Below are 15,130 nucleotides of genomic sequence, written 5' to 3' on the forward strand. Positions count from 1 at the left end.
CGCTAGTGATACACATTGTTTTGATTTCAGAGCAGAGCTTGGAGCTTGGAGCACAGGGTAGGCCTAGAGGGTGTGGTGCGTCTCTTTCATTCCAGTCTGAAGTAGCCAGATGGACCCTGGCTCTGTCTTTGAATTGAAAAATGTATGTTGGACTGTTAGAGCCAAAGACACGTTCCTCACCTTCTCCCAGCTTTTTCCAGTCTCCTAGGGAACCAGGTCTTCCATGGAAGTGATAGTTTATAGACAGCTTATAACTCCTCTCAAAAGACTCTCAAATGCCTATGTATGCTGGCTATATTGGCAGGTATTTGATGCTTGGATAATACTCTACTCAAAGGGAAACTGAGCCATGTAAAGCCCTTGCTGGTTATGTGGTCTACTTTTGAACCATTTCTCTCCACCCGCATGTCTCCCACACTGCTCATTGGACCAGAGAGTGGAGACCTAACCCATAAAAAGAAGCAACTGATACCTTACCAATGACCTATGACCCATATGTTTTCTGGGAGTGGGAGAGGGGGCTGGGGGGGAAGAGGAGAAAGAACTTAACCAATTGAATTCTCTTGTGTGAACCGTGAATCAAAAAAGAATTTCTTACTGGCAGGAGAAATTACTTCTGAAGAATCATTAAGTAAACTTAGAACTAAAAAAGCCCAAATTAAGGGCTAGCTGGGGCTATGGGCAAGCACAGGGAGCCTCTGATGATTGAGGCTGACACACAGAATATAGGTACTTGGTCGTAATGATGGCACATGTGAGTGAGGACCCTGCTAGAGCCCCCTTGAATCCTTCTGTTCCCTTTCCAGATAGCCCAGCTGTACCTTGTTTCGGTCCCAGATTTCTGGCTTTTATTCAATGGTCCACAGGTACCTTAACATTAATTCTGCTTTACTTAGGCTAGCTTCAAGTAGTCTCTATTCCTCCTTAAAAACAAGCAAAAAACAAAAAAAACAAAAAACCCCAGACATCTTAGGGAGACTTGTTTCCCAGGGCCCAATAAAAAAAGAGTAATTATATTAAGAACACATTTAATTGTTGCTATTCTATTTGATTAAAGGAAGGAGGACAAAAGCCCTGATTTATGAGGCAATCACCAGACCCAGAGAGGACGATCCCGGCAGCCAATGGCAGTGCCATTTATACAGATTGAGTAACCTGATTGCCTCAGAGGGAGAAAGACGGGTGTCTGATCTCTCCCACTAGAACAGCTGTGCATTTGGAGACTTGAGAAACTGATGTCATGCCAGGCAGTGCTCAGGTCTCTCTCTGGGCAGAGCCAGCAACACCGGCACTACAGCAGACACGGCCTGAGAAAAGGTCAAAACCCAGTTTGCCTAATTCCTTTATCCCTTTACAACCCAAGAAAAGAGGAGAACTACAGGACAGCTAGATGCATATTCTAGTCTGGGTGTCAATCACTTAGGTGTTCTACATTTTTTTCTGTTTGATTTACAATAAACATGCTTTAGGCTAGGGAGAATGCCCAGTGTTTTCATAAATATCAAGCAGTGTCTATGCCATTAAATATTCTTCACAACTTGTTTGAGGTGGCTGGAAGGACAAAGTAGAGCAGGCCATATAATATAAAACGACCTCAACTAACCCAAACTTCTTGATTAATCAGCTACTTTACTTTCTACTTTTATAAACATAAAAGGTCAAAGGACCAAAAACAATCAATTTCAAACTGTCAAACTGGGTTATGTCTTAGAAGCTACACATAGAGATTTCTAGCACGATAACCTTGAGATACTGTGGCATCTTGAATCATGTGAAATGTTTATTATGCTCATTAAACTCTACTTACCATGTTTCCCCGAAAATAAGACCTAGCCAGACCATCAGCTCTACTGCGTCTTTTGGAGCAAAAATTAATATAAGACCCAGTCTTATTTTACTATAATATAACATTGGGTCTTACCTAACATACTGTAAGACCGGGTCTTACATTAATTTTTGCTCCAAAAGACGCATTAGAGCTGATAGTCCGGCTAGGTCTTATTTTGGGGGAAACACAGTACTAAGACATGAATATGGCTGCAAATATTTTGCAAAGATTTGCAACCAGAGAAGTTTCTGTAATATTTTATTCACATAGAAGCAGGGAAATGCCCACACACAAGATCCTTAGCATCATTCTTTAAGACTATATTATAACAATCTAAACATCACATTCTCTTCTGAGAAGAGGAATCCTGACAAAGGATTTGTCCAAACGCCCCTGAGTGAGACCAGGCCCTCACACACTCTAAGGCATTAGTGAGCCATTGGACATAATCAAAATTGGGATTTGGACAAGGGGTCAAGAGACATGAGTTCAAGTCTCAGCCTTGTCAATTAAGAAATGACCCTGGGAAAGCCTGGAGCTCATTTTCCTCAGCTGTGAAATGAAGCGATGCATTATGTATAAAATTATCTATCTCCAAAGATGATCTCACATCCAAGTTCTATATTACCATTTGGAGAGAAAACTTAGAGGATGCTTGTCTTAATTTTAGACCTAAACTTGAGGCAAGTTCTAGGGGGAGATACCTTTGACTTAAATCTCATGCTTTGCATTATAATGTTGCCCTTTGAGGGAAACTCCACGTGGGATGATAATCCTGCATATTAGTGCTAATTCTAGTTCAAAAACTCCTTTTCTTGATACAGAAAGATCTTGAAGGTTCCAGCCTGTCACTCAGATTTGGCATTTAAAGATATATTCCTCCCATAGCGGGGACCCTCTGACCACACCTAAAATTATGTAGCTCTGAGGACTCTCTTATATCCCTCAGACCCTAATCCCAGACCAAACTCAGGAGTTCTTCCAAATCCATTTGGAGGTGAGGAAGCGGGAGGCTTCATTTGGGGAAATGATGAGGTGCTTCCTTCCTCTTGGAGCTGAGTAAGTTCCCTGTTCAGGACTCCCATGCCCTCAGAGGCCAAGGATCAGGGACCTGAGAAATAGGCAGAATCAGGTTTCCCTTTAGACCATTCCCGACTCGATCCATTGCGAGAGAAGTGTGTAATCTCATGTCATCAAAGTGGGAGAGACAGGACTACTAATGGTTACCCTCTGAGGCTCTGCGGTCATATAACTTGGACAATTGACTTCATCTGCTTGAGCTTTGGTCTCCTCATCTGTAAAATGGGGTTAGAAACAGTTCCCACTTTATAAGGTTGGTGTACTAATTCAATGAGAGAACTCACACCAAATTCTGGCATGTAGAAAGTGTTTAGTAATACGGAGCTCTTGTTTTCGTTGTGTCTCAAGGATCCAAACACTCCTTTGTTTGTCCCCCAAAATCTCCCCTGAGGACAGGGTATGACAGAAGTTAAATTCGATGCGACCTCCATGCCTCATCTGGGAGAAGGGGTGGGGTTTGGGGTGGGCATGAAGCAGTTCATTGACTGTGAGCCGACAGCTCTGGTTTGGCACCTGTGATGTCGCTGCACCCAGTCCCAAAGCACCACCTCTGCCATTTGTCGAGAGAGGTGAGAAATGAGTCATTTTTGCCACCTGCTCAAAGCCCTGATCATTTCAATCACACCTATGTTCATTAGTGTTCCATGAGAAACATAAAATAACTTTTAGTTGAGGTTTGGGCACTCAAATGCACCCAAGCTTAATTAGAAAAGATTATGTAATTCTCACACAAAAAGGAATAGCCAGGTCTTAGTGTGGTACCTGTCGCTGAACTAGTGGGATCAAGGGCACAGCCTTGGTTCTCTCATTCTGGCTTTGCTACTCACCAATTGCATGCCCAGGGCAAGTGGCCGAACCTCTCCAAGCCCATACTTCCTCCTTTATAAAGAGGAGTAGGTACAAGCCTCGTAATCCCCACTTCCTAGGGTCACGTCGCAGACAGTGGGTAGCTAAGCATTATGTTACTGCTGAGTCCACTGGGCTTCTCTGTGAACAATTCTGGGAACCATTTGGTTTCTCCCCACCAAGCAGGCAGCTCAGCCTCCCTCTGGACCCATCTCCAACTTGCTCTAAGGGCAGTATGGCCGTGAGAGACTTCAAGTCCAACACGAGAAGAGAGCGTGTTTCCCTGTCGTCCACATGTGTCAGCCTGGGAACAAGCCAGAGCAGTAGAGCTGGGACCACTTTCACTTGATTCCCATTAGAGCTCTCTGGCCCCTCAAGAGAGTCCACGTCCTGCTGGAATGTGGTGGGGACTTGATGAATCAGGGGCCTGGCAGCTTTGACAGGATACACAGAAAAGCCTCCTCCTTCTCTCCTTCCCCGACTGCCTCCAGTTTCTCCAGTGGAACTTCTGATCGTCCCTCTGATGTCCCTCAAGTCTTGGTCACAGCATTTCCCACCTTGACTTATTGTTTATTTTTTTCTCACTATTAAACATTTAGTAATTAATGGCATGGACTCTGGTCTCAGGCGACCTGAGTTTAAATGATGCTCTACCACTTACTACTGATGTGACTTTAGCCAAGTGACTTCAACTCTCTGTGTCTCAGTTTCTGTGACTGTAAAATGGGGATAATAATAGCTCCTCGTTTGGAGGGTGGTTGTGAGGATTAAATGAGTTTATGCAGGTAAAGCACTCAGAATAGTACCAGGAACATAGTTAACTCTGTGTTTGCTGTTGACTGCTTTATGATTGCTTCCATAATACAGCTCAGTAATAACTTATAATTAGCAGGGTTCTTCAGAGGTCCTGCCTCCCAGGACAGAGACAATAGAGACTGCCCAGTCAGCTTTCCATTCAGGACGTTGAGTTAATCCATCATATTGCAACACCCAGTTGAACTCTCTCTCTGCTTGTTTATTGTGATCCCAGAATGACTTGGTCCTTCCTGTTCCTGGAACAGTTCCTCTTTTTCCGGAATTATCTGTTTACTCACATTTCTGTATATCCACCCTTCCCCAGTTACACAGAGAGAAATACATAGCTCTATTTTACAAACAGATGTAAAAAAACTCAAAATACCCAAATATGTCAACCACAGTACCACCACCACCACTAGGCTCAACCCCTCACCATGGCCCAAGATGGGAGTAAAAGGCAGCTACGCTATGTTCCCTAACTCTCCCTACATGTGCGAGGCAAACAAGAGACTGCTTTGGTTTTTCTTAATATTTCCCCTCCATAGCTATCTTTTTAAAAGCTACAACAGAGGAGTAGAATTAAAAGAGAATTCTCTGAGGTAAACCTGGCTTTTTTGGCCACTTGGGTAAAAGTTACGGCAATCACGTTCCCATGCTTCGTACAACAACCTCTCTCTACCCAGACCCCCAATCCTCATAGTCCACAAAGGTCTTTGAAAACAAAGACCATCTTCATGGAGAGTGCTGGGGAAAGACGTGGTGGAGAAAGCTACCTTTCCTGTGCCCATATGTCTGTCTCCCGTGGTCACTTGGAGCATTCCTCGTGACTTTTCCCAATCTGTGTGGCACAAGAGACTTCAGACAGGCCCAAATAATGGCCCATCCGCTTACCGGTAAAACCGAAAGTCCATGGTTGGCACTTCTTTTTCTCTCTCTATCTAGGCTGTTCATGCAGACAAAAAGGATTTAAAGTCTACAAGTTGAAAAAGGCTATTAAAAAAGCAGCTACCCACATTAAAAGAAGACTGTAATTCTCAACCTACTGCAAGAAGATCAAAACTAGGAATAATTAAAGCCTGAGATGCAACTGTTAAGAAAGGCATTTTTATCCTCTTTGCCAAGTCCTTAAACAGGTAAACCACATATTTAAAGAAAGTACTAAGATCTGAAAATTCCAATGGTTTTTTTGTTGTTGTTTAAGACATAATGAATTCAGTCTTCAGAGACCAGGGAGCAGGGTTTGTTAAGCTCTCTGAACTGTCAGCTGAATCATTATCTAGCAAAGCCTGTGTCTAGGTGACTCCCTGTGATTCAGCTTCTTTCCTGTTTTGAAACAGAAGGTTACTAACCTCTGGAACAAAATTTGGCAGAGTCAAGGAACATCAGTTTAATGCAAACAATATTTCCCTTTTGTGGCCTTCCCTTTCATACTATGGTACTTGATTTTTAAAAGTCTTATCAATATAATGAATTCCACTCAAGTACCCTTTCCAAATGCCCCAGAAAGAATGTAGAATTAAAAACAACAACAACAAAACAACCAACCAACGAAACAAACCAAAAAAAAATCTCTCCCTTTTCCAGGGGGGCTGGTGCCAAGTGAACTTTATATCAAACCCCAAGAACAGTCTGACAATTTATATTCCAAGGAGCAGGTGAAGCAGGTACCTGAAGGGTCATATGCAAAATAAGAATTCTGAAAAATAAAAAACAACAAAAAATCTCATTACTGCCAAAGCTGTTGGTTTTTTAATATGATTAGAATTTTAAACTGTGACGTTAAAATATCTGAGTGCTTGAATGTTACTGCTTTCAAGTCTCCACCTGAGAGCTGGTGGCTGTGTGTTCCCTTTTACCTAAAAGGAATCTGGACAGCTGAATAATGGGTGCGTCCTTTTGTTGTGTGGACCTGGTAGTCAGATTTCGAAACTTACTTATTCAGCTCCTTCCCCACAGGATGCAAGGTGCTTTTAAGCAGAGACAATGCATGTCATTATCCTTACTTGATTGAAGGAGAGCTAAAGAATGAAGTGAAAATCAGACACAAAACCTGACGAGGAGCAGAAATCGTGCCTGGCTTGCTGGTGTCCCAGGAGAACTTTGCCTGGGTGTCAGACAGAGCTGTTGACTCTACCTGACCCGGCAGGAGATGGGGCATTTGCAGAACAGAACACAAAAACTCGGTTCATTGTTGTGAAGGAGAAAAATGAACAGCCCACCTGCTCCAGAGCTGGCCAGCTCCCCCCAAGAGCTTCTGTCGCTCTTACTTCTAATACCAGAAATCTACCTACACTGACTGTTGCTCTGCTGCTGCTGCCACCTTCATCTGCTGGGCGTGAAAACGAGCCAGACGGCAGTAAGCAGGTGATTTCCTGCTTGGCTCTTGGTTGGAAGGCGAGGTGAGAGAAGGGCAAGGTCAGCAATGTTCCCCTGAACTCTTGTCCCCAGCTGCAAATCACATTAGCTGCAGTCTCCAATATCCATGTAGAGAAACATGGGTAGCACAGAGGGGCAAATCCACCCCGCAGCTGTAACTGTTGCCTTGATGGGCTCTTACTTCTCGACTCATCAGCCTGGACTGTGTTCCCAGGACTGGAACCTGGTAGGTATACCATCAACATTCACTGGACAAACCCACAAATGAAGACAGAAGCATGAAAGAGTGATCCTGGGACCACACCTCTAGTAAATTCTCCCAGGCATCAGAAGGGAAGTTGTCAGAATGTTTACTCTTACCCTAATTTTTTCAGGTTATCCCACTGCTAGGAAAGCATGTCTGTGGCTCCCCCTAATGACCAGCTACCAACTTCGTGGGAAACTTCTCTGTCCTGACACTGACACCTCCAAAGTTTGGGGGTGGCATTCATCTCTCTTTACTCAGGCTGCTCAGCTCTTAGTGCTCCAAGAAACTTAAATATAAGGCTTCACTGTTTCGAACCCCAAACTTCAAAGCCCTTGTGAACACTGACCCCCAAGTTTATCCTGATGTCTCGGAGTTCCCAGTTCGGACATGATAAATAGGCCGTGGTTAGTCTGCAAGGCCAGTTTCAAATGGGTGACACACACAGAAACCTGTGGGAGCTTCACAGCTGCCGTTCTGTATACCAGCTTGCATCTGTCATGAGGAAAATGGCACGTAAACTCAGTCCTCAACAGGTGTTGAGAAAATATCTCAGCATAATAAGAGAATAGATATTCCTCCGAACATCCTGTGATCTTTGATAGTATCAACTCCCTGCCTCTGATTACTGGTACCACCAAATCCTGTTGCAGCCAATCCCAGTCTCTTGCTGCTGTCTGAAATCAGCTAAGAGCTGTCTTCAGCCCGCCAACCCACTTTCTTTCTAGAAACTACAGCAGTGTGACAACTTGAACCTACCAGTGAATAAACGGTCAGAGGTCACTTTTTGGGGTTAGCTTTTAGTTCTGCAAAACCTATAAATCAAATTGGAAAAAAACACACAAAAAAACACACAACACCATACAACTGCTTGGAGTCACTCAGGTAAGGGGCTAAAATAATAATTACTTTTGACAGGTGGGTGAAATCATTACTTTAAATTTTGGAAAACCTATATGAGAAAAAGCAAGTCATTGGGAAGTCAGGTGAGAGGTCATTGTTCAAATATTATAATGAGGGCCCATCTCACCTAGACAGGTCCCATCATAACTCCCTCTATGCTAATAACTAAGCAATTTTTCATGGGGTTTCTTTAAATCTTTCGGAAATCGTTTCAGATTTTTTTTTCCCCATGTAGGTCTTACACATTTTTCATTTAGTTTATTCCTGGGTAGCTTAGAGTTTTATAAATGTCACCTTTTCTCATGACATTTTTGCAATTGCTTATTAATGGGGTATAGCATTGGGCTGAATTCTCTTATTAGTTCACATCATTTTTTAGTTGATTTGCATGGATTTTCTAAAAAGACACATTTTCAGCAAGTAAAAAGTTTTGTCTTTTCCTTTTCAATATTTACAAGTTTTATTTCTTTTTGCTGTTTTATTCCATTAGCTAGGAAGCTGAATAACAGTGTTAGTGTCTTGTCTTTGTGATTTCAAACTAGCGATTCACCATTGAATATGATGTTTTCTAGGGTTTCTTTCCTTTATTAAAATGAGGCTGTTTTCATTTTAATTTATATTTTGTTAATTTTTTTTTCAAATTATAAATGGGTTTTTGAATTCATTAATGTTTTCTCTAAATCTATCAAGATAATGTTATAATTTTTCCATCCTAATTTTTAGATCAAATGAATTACGTTAATAGATTTCCTAATGTTGAAATATCCTAGCATTCCAAGGATAAACCCTACTTAGTTAAGTTGTATTATTCCTTTTGTATACAAATGGATTTAATTTGCTAATGTTTTATTGAGGGTTTTTGTACCTTTGTTCATAAATGTGATTGATCTATAGTTTTTCTTTTCCCATGATATCTTTGCTTAGTCTTGGTATATGGGTTATAGGAAAACCTCATGAGTTGAGAAGCTTCCAAGTTTATTCTATATTCTCAAAGAAGTGACATAATCCCCAAATTATCTGCTCCTTGGTGATCTGAGCTTTATGACTAACTCTGACTAATTTTTAAATATGTTTATAATTATCTATCTCTCTTTAGTCAATTTTAGAAACTATATTTACGAGGACATCATCCATTTTTAAATCTAGATTTTCAAATTTATTTAATGAAGTTCAGCAAGGTATGTTTTTATGTTTTAAGTATCCTACATCGTTTCTTATTTCTAATGTTTCATTAGTTTCCTCCTTGTATAACTGGAGTTGCAAAGCTTGATCAATTATTACTTTTTCCTTTTATTCCATTAACACCTGCGTTTTCACATGTTTATTAATTCTTTCCTTATACCTTTAGTGTGTGTGTGGGGGGGTTACCTTAAAATTTGTTATTTAGCTTCTTGATTAATAATAATTTTAGTTCATTTTTAAAAATCTTTCTCATTATCTAATTTGGACATTTAAAGTTATAAAATGTCCTCTGAGTATCATTGTGTACGCATCACACAAGCTGTTTTAATACTCTGTTCACATTTGCATTTATTTCCAAGTTGTTTGTAATTTGATTATGATTTTTCTCTTTAACCCAGGAGTTATGTAAAAATATGTTAACATTTCCTGGTAGATGTATCTAGACTATATAAAAAACTCCTATCAATCAATAATGAAAAGATAACCCATTGTAAAATGGGCAAAAAGTTGAACAGGCAACTCACAAAAGAAGATATTTGAATGTCCAATAAACATGTGAAAAGCTATTCATCATTAGTAGTTGTTGGAGAAATGCAAATTAAAACTACAGTTAGAATCCACTTGACATCCACCAGACAGCTGCAATTTAAAAGATGTGAAATATCCAATGTTGGTGGGAAAGTATAGCAGAAACTCTCGTACGTTGCCAGTGAAAGTACAAAACGGCACAACCACTTTGGAAAAAAGTGGTAGTTTTTGGCAGTTACTAGTAAAATTAAACATACTTCTACTCTGCAAACCACAGATTCTATTACTACATATATTAGGTTAGTGCAGAAGTAATTACAGTTTAAAGGTTAAAAATAATTGCAAAAAACTGCAATTACTTTTGCACCAACCTTATATACCTAAGGGAAATGAAGGCATGTGTTCAGAAAAACCTTTGTACAAGAATGTTATATTAGCTTTATTTACAATAACCCAAAACTGAAAACTGGGTTACCAGACAATAATACATCCATACAAAGACATACTACTTAGGAAATAAATAAATAGATAAATAGATAAATACCTGCTTCTACACACAACAAACAACACGGATGGATCGCAAAAACATTATGTGCTGAGCGAAAGAAGCCAGATGTAAGAGAGTATGTGCTGCATGATGCCATTTACATAAAGTTCAAGTACAGCCAATGATCATCTCTGGGTGGGAGAATGATTGGAAAATGTTCTAGATCTTGATCTGACTGATGGGTAATTAGGTACAGACATCAAAATTCTTTGAGCTGTACACTGAATACTTGTGTATTTAACTACATAAATTATCCTTAAAAGAAGAAGAAGAACAACAACAAAAATGTGTTTTTCCCCATCCTTCTGTTGTTAATTTATACTATTATTGCATTTGGCCAGTAAATTATTAAATAAATGCAGCTTCTTACCATTTATTGATATTTTCTTTGAAAATCATATATTTTTTATTACTCCTCCATGACTATTTGAAAGAATAAGTTATTCCATTAGAAATAACTTTTTTTACATACAGCTTGTAGTTTGTTGTTCAAATATACTAATTTTCTTTTTTCAAAATATTTCTATTTCTGAGAGAACAATGCTACAATTGTGGATTTGTCACTCATTTCATCCAGAAAACATTTGTTGAGCTCCTAGCCTTTGAGCAAGTATACATTAAAGGCTGAGAACAGACGGTATACAGCCAAACCATTTGGGTTTGAATCCTGGCTCTGCTATCTACTAGCTGTGTGACACTGAATATGCTACTTAGCCTCTCTGTATCCCAGTTTCCATGCCATTAAAATGTGGGTAATATAGTACCTGCCTCGTGTGTTTGTCATGAGTATTAAATGTGAAGCCCTAGAATAATTGCTTACATATAGTAAGAACTTAATAAATGTTAGCTACTGTGTGACAGGAGCTATAATGATGAAAGAAAATATGATCTGAGACTTCATGGAGCTTAGTGGAGGAGTCAGACATTTTTGTCAACCACACAAATAAATGTATAATTACAGCTGGGATACTGTAATAAAAGAGCATAGAACAATGGGACATAATCTATTTTGAGGGATTAGAGAAGATTTTCATAAGGTAGTAATATTTGGGCTGAGATGAATCTGGTTATAACTTTAGAATTCAAAATAATTTCTTAAACAAGTAAAAATGAGTATAATTCATAAAATTTGATTGCATTAAAATTTATGACTTGTTTAGCTCAGAAATACCATAAACAAAATGTAAAGACAAATCAAAGACCAGGAGAATATGTTGTAATGCATATGGCTGACAAAAGGTTACTATCTAAATTTATAAAGAAATTCTACAAATCAGTAAGAAGAAGCCAAAATGTATAAATCTGTGGACAGATGACAGGAATAGGCCATCACATAATAAACTGGAATAGCAAAAAAAAACCCAAAAAACAAAAAACAAAAACACATAAAGATGCTCAACCTCATTAGTAAGCAAGGTAACACAATGTACAATAACAATGAGATAAAATTTTATACCTGATATATTGGCAAAAATTTTTAAGTCTAACAGCATCACAATTTGGCAATGGGAACTCTAACACTAAAGGTAATTTAATTTGAAGAGCAATGAGGCAGTACTGTATTTAGTAAAATGAAATAAGCACATAATCTTTTGACTCAGAAATTTTACTCTTGGGTGTATACTCTAGAACTAATGCTTTCCAACCTTTTCCACATTATGGTCCAAACTGGACTTACCTAATATGTGAATCTCTCTCATTCAGTAGGGAAAATTTAACCCATTTATAAATATTACAATTACTAATATGACTCAATGTACTTCTACAGTCATGTTTTTCAAGTATCCTACTTTTGGGGAAAAAAAATCTCGTTAGTTTTCCCTTTCTTGGCATCTTTTACAATTGATTTTGAATTCCTTGAATATTTTTCCTCCAGTAGTTTAGACATTAGACATCTATTTCTATTTTTTTTTCTGGTGATTTTTCTTACATTTTAACACACATTTAAGCATATATCTTTCTATGAATCTCTTGTACTTGTCAATATCTCCATATTTTCCCTGAAAAGTGATCCATTGATTTGATACAATTCCAATATTAGTGTGCTTTCACTTTCTTCTCCATCCCAAATCATTTGGGGTTTTAGTACTAGTTTAGTTCTACCAATTATTTTTTACATTATGCTATCAAAAGCTTTTCAGATTTAATTATTAACTTTATGGGTTTATTCGTTTACCACTTTCTTGTTAGTTGTTGACCAGTTTCTTACGTTCATTTTTCTTCTTGTTAGAAACAATTGAGTATATCTGCTCAGATAGAGTCTGTGGGTGGTAACGTTTTGATTCCTTGCATGTCATTTATTTTATTTTGTCCTTCAACTCTAATGCTAGTTAGGCTCAGCATGAAATTGTAGTTTTCTGCAGCCATTCTATTCTTTTTCCTGCAATTGAAAACCAATCAATTTCCCTAAACTGCTGTCTTTTTGGTCTACTGCTACTTTTCCTTAGATTTCAGTTTAACAAGTATTCCTTGAGTCCCTACTATGTGCCGAGTATATTTCTGGGTGCTGCAGATATGTGGGTGACTAAGACACAGGCTCAGTGTTCCTGGTTCACTCCCCACCACACCTGTGCTTCCTTCACATCCCCTCAGTGACTGAGCGAGGGGCTCCCCTCCCCCAGGGGAGCCAGTGTCTAGGCTGCTCAATAGCATGGTGTGGTCTGATATTAAACAAAAAATAAAAATAAACAACAGCAACAAAACTGCGCTATGCTGATTCAGTTCCTATTCTTAGGCATTTGAATGGGGAAAAGTCCAGAGAAAGAAGCTGTAAAAATAATGCCGCCTGCTCTTTGGCCATCTGCCCACCGAGGGCAGAGCTTTGGGCATCTGGTCTCTCTGATAAATGCTCTTACCCAGCTCTAACTGACACGCCACATGTTTCTCACTATCACTTTCCAAGCGATGACATTTAGGAGAGGAAAAACTAGCTTCTTGGTAAAACAATTCCCTGAAGAAAGAAAATTGGGCTGGGGGTGGGGAAGCATTTATTAAACCAGCTGGGGGCCTTTTTCAAAATGCACTTCTGGGTCCTTACCCCCAGAGCACGAGATCTGATTTCTGGGGGCGGGGGGGAAAGGGTGGAAATGGGGGAGCAAATACTCATGTTTTGAAAAGGCGTTTCCAGAAATTATCATCTGTATTTTATGTACACGTATGACCACTCTCCCATCTCGGAGTTGACAGCCGCTGATATTACCTAACCTGCCGTTTTATAGATGGAGAAACCATGGCCCAGAAAGGAAAGGTGATTGATTCATCTAAGGCCACACAGCTAGTTAATAGTGGGGCCAGGATGAGACTCAGGAGCACTTGATTCCTAGACCACTGCTGCTTCTGACATTACCTATAATTCTCCTTTAATCCTTGCTGTTCTGCAAGCACCATCAGCACCATCACCTATTCACCAGATACTCCACTGGCCACTTTACATAAAATGCTCTCTCCAATTTGCAGTAATCCGACAAGGCAAATATTATCTCCATTTCTCACTCCCTGTCCACGTTCCTAACCTTTACATACTGTATACCCTGACATTGGGGACCGCTCATCAGCAAGCCCCTATACCTTCATGTCTTGCCCTGATGGAAATCCGGCTGTCCTCCACAAATGCCACCTCCTAGGCAGCCTCTCAGTGGAGGCCAGTCTGGTCCCACCTCCATTCTCCTGATATCAGAGGGCTGTAGGGTGGGGTACATGTCCCATTGTACTTGCAATTCAATTCTCTTCCTTCTCCTTCAAAATGCCCAGATCCTTGGAAATTCAAGCCACATTTTATTACTTGCCACCCATACTTGCTACTTATATCTAGCAACCTTTCTTTCATTCATTAATGACTTTAGCACCTGGCTATCCACCCCTATTCCTGTCACCATGCTTGGTGATTAATCAACCTTGTAGAAGAGTGACTCATTCAATACCTTGCCCTCTGAACTCTGTGGCCTCCTCACCTCCAACAATCTTTAATCTCCACTCCACCTTAGCTACACTTGCATGTTTGTGTTCTTAACCCTGTCATACCCTTCTCTGATGTCAATCCATTGACCCTATCACCTTTATAAAGATACAAAATACATCTACAGATGATTATATATATGTGTGTTTATATATGTATATATGTATATATGTGTGTATTTCCCCTTAGATCCTTACTTGCCTTGTTGTTCTGTTTAATTCCATGCTTTAACATTATAATTACTGTTTTGTGAGTTCTCTTATTTTCCTTGCCTTTCTCTTTCCATCAAATTCATCTGGCAAAAGTGCATTCAAGATTAACCCTATGTGCACAGATGTTGTGACTATACCTGACATGGTCAAAGTTGTGGTAGAAAACGCAAAGATGTGGGGAGGTCATCTTAAACACATTACTGCATACCCCAAACAGGAACCCAGCGTGCTTAGCAGTTTTATACTTGTCTAATGTGTCCACTTCCCCACCCTGGGTAAAGATTGTTTCACACCTTCCCCTCCCTCCTTAAACTTTATACAGTTTTTGGGAAATAAAGCACTGAAAGTCACGCGTGCAGATCCCGAGTCCAGACGTAGACCCCCCTGCCCTCGTTGGCTGTCGAGCAACAATGCAGCCCTGCCAGCAGTGGGGGCCCAGTGCACATGGGGCACTGGGCAGGGGCCTGGAGAGAAGGTGAGAGCTAAAAAGGACAGAGGTTAGAAGGTGAAGCTTCAAAAGTTTTAATAGAAGTGAGAGAGGATGCCACAGACATTCTTCACTAATTTCACATGAAGGATCTATCTTTTATTGTTTTCTTTCTTTTTAATTTTTCAATTACAGTTGACATTC

Source organism: Rhinolophus sinicus, linkage group LG03, assembly GCF_036562045.2.
Source record: "Rhinolophus sinicus isolate RSC01 linkage group LG03, ASM3656204v1, whole genome shotgun sequence".
Classification (NCBI taxonomy): domain Eukaryota; kingdom Metazoa; phylum Chordata; class Mammalia; order Chiroptera; family Rhinolophidae; genus Rhinolophus; species Rhinolophus sinicus.